The sequence below is a fragment of the Rhagoletis zephyria genome, unplaced genomic scaffold, assembly GCF_001687245.7.
Source record: "Rhagoletis zephyria isolate East Lansing unplaced genomic scaffold, Rhagoletis_zephyria_1.1 Rzeph_scaffold_05595, whole genome shotgun sequence".
In the NCBI taxonomy this organism is placed as follows: Eukaryota; Metazoa; Arthropoda; class Insecta; order Diptera; family Tephritidae; genus Rhagoletis; species Rhagoletis zephyria.
In genome coordinates, this window is record NW_016162678.1 from 11513 (window position 1) to 14238 (window position 2726).

Here is a 2726-nt window from a genome sequence, read left to right on the forward strand (position 1 = left end):
TCGGGTATGTAACTTTAACAAAGGGACATTGTTTTGACAGTTCGAACAAAAAATTTGTAAGTGTGTGGGTGAGATGACTAAAAAGTTGTGAATGTGTTTGTAAATCGTTTGAATTTCAGGGGAAAGTGGTGAGCCGTAGCTGGCAGGGTTTATTCCTCAGCCTTTATAGTGCACTCGATATAACCGTGCTAAAAAGTAAACAAACTCCGTTAGTTTCATTCGGCATTTGTTTAATAATAAATTTGCGCTGTGGCCCGAAATGGTAGCAAACAGAAATACAAATTTATTATAATAATAAATACAATTAAAAACAGGCTGTATAAAGAAGAAAAAAACAGTCAATTTTGATTTCGTGTTAAATGAATTATTCGTTTATACGGGTTTTCTAACTGATGTGAGAAATAAAAAACCGATTTTAAAACAAATTCGAGTCAATACACTTTTCAATTTCAACGCGAATTGAAATTTTGTTTATGCATCTGTTTTGAATCACACCGAACTGAGTCACAGCGCTTAATGTGTCGGTATAAACAACTTAAAGATAACTGTGCCATATGTCTAACGACAATGTTTTATAAAGTCGTATGCCGCACAATACCCTGTAGACATTTGTTCCATAAAAAATGCATAGAAAGCTTGTTATCAGCCGTGCCCAGGCTATGTGCAATTTGCCGATCTGAAATTAATAGTAAGTATTATGTTAAGTTATTATTTATGTACATACATATGTATATACATATGTGAAAAAACCTACACATAAATTTATGTAAATATGTTTTATCTTTTTATTAGGCATCGAGGATATAGAAAGAATGAAATACAAGAGGTACACTTCCAAAGATCGGGAGAGAATTGTTACTGTTGCGAATCGGGGGGAGGATTGGCCAGCATTAGCGGCATCGCTTGGTATAGCCTATAAAACTGCTTTTACCTGGGTGGCGAGTGGCAGAACTACAAAACATCCAATGGGAGGTAAAAAAAACCTACCAAGCTAGGAAACGAGCAGATTGATGAAATACTCCGTTGGATTGAGGAGGAGTGCAGTCTTACCTTCCGGCAAATACAGGCGAAAATTTTTAGTAATTTTAATATAACGCTATCATTGTCTACCATTAATAACTACCTCAAGGAAAAACGTACACTGTTAAACAAGTTCACATACAACCATGCACACTTAACTCACAACAAAACAAAAACACAATAACATAAATCATCAAACAAACAAAACAAAAACAAAAGAGTAGAATATGTAACCCAACTCAACACATACATACAAACCGGGAACAGCTTGTTTTCATTGACGAAACAAATTTCCATTTGTTTTGTCGACATACGCGTGGTCGTTCGAAAAAAGGCAATCGTGCGGGTCAGTTATTGCCAGCAGCGTTGCCATTTTAGCCGTTTTCCGGCTAGATTTAGCCGGTTGCGACAGCAAACAGCCGGAAAAAAATTCGATTTAGCCGGCAGCCGATTTGTTAGCCGTTTTGAAAAAAAAGTAGCCGTTTTTAGCCGATTTTGCTCTTCGCCTTATTTTATTAAAACTCAAATATACAAGTTTTTATTTTTACAAATTTAGTGTTCCAAAATCTATTAGAAATGACTAGTCTTATCGCTGAGAAAATTTTCATGTCGGACTGTGTTATATAAAATTGAAAAACAATCAGATAGTGAGCCGATTTCAATGTTTTTTCTTTTAAGCGAATGACCCAAATATACATAAACTGGGACGCGTCATTTTAGCAGATTAAAAAGTTACAAGTTTTGCTGAAATTTTGCAGAATTTTCATAATTTTTACACCAAGTGTGAAATCTGTTTGTAGTATATGTTGTTTGTTAAGTAATGAGCTACATATTCATAAAAAATAATAAATATTAAATAAACTAAAGAAAAATAGGCAAAACTTGCTTCAATTTTGCGTCCCAGTTTATATTTGGGAGAACGTAGCGGGAATTTTCTTAATAAAATGTAAATTTAAGTGTGAAGTTTTATTCGCTACACTTAGAAAATAAAAGAGCACGAATTTCGATGTGGAGCAAAACTCTCTGGGAAGACAATACATGGTGCAAACATACTTTTTAAATTTTATAAAATAAAACTGCAGTAGTTTTCATCTTTTGTGGATAATTCTTGTGACAAATACATAGTTTCGTGCTTATATTTTTGTATATAGATTTTTAGCAGCACCACATCTTTATCAGAAAATTCCGAGAATCCAAAAATTGGTACAAGCTGCAGGCATCATTTTAACTCGACCTCTTTTCTGTCCCACGGATAGTGGTACATCTTTCATANAAAATTGGTACTGTTACAAGCTGCAGGCATCATTTTAACTCGACCTCTTTTCTGTCCCACGGATAGTGGTACATCTTTCATAGTTTAAAGATATTTCGCGTCAGCAATTTGTTATCAACCTACGTACCCTACCTCGGAAAAGCAAAAAACTTTATATTCGAACGTTTGCTCAGGTGTACCGAATCCTGGCAGTTTGGAAACGCGCAACACTTTTAATATTTTCATCGAACTTCACAACTTCAAATTTTTGAAGTGAAACTTCTTTAGCGGCGGTTGGTTGGTTGGAAGTAAATTGGCAAATTCAGCGGAAATTGCACACGGATCTGGTTGGGACGGAAATGATGCAACGGAAGTGATGCAACGGAAATGGTGCAACGGAAATGATTGGGGCTGAAACAAGTACTTCTTGTGTATATGCAACGGAAATGATGCA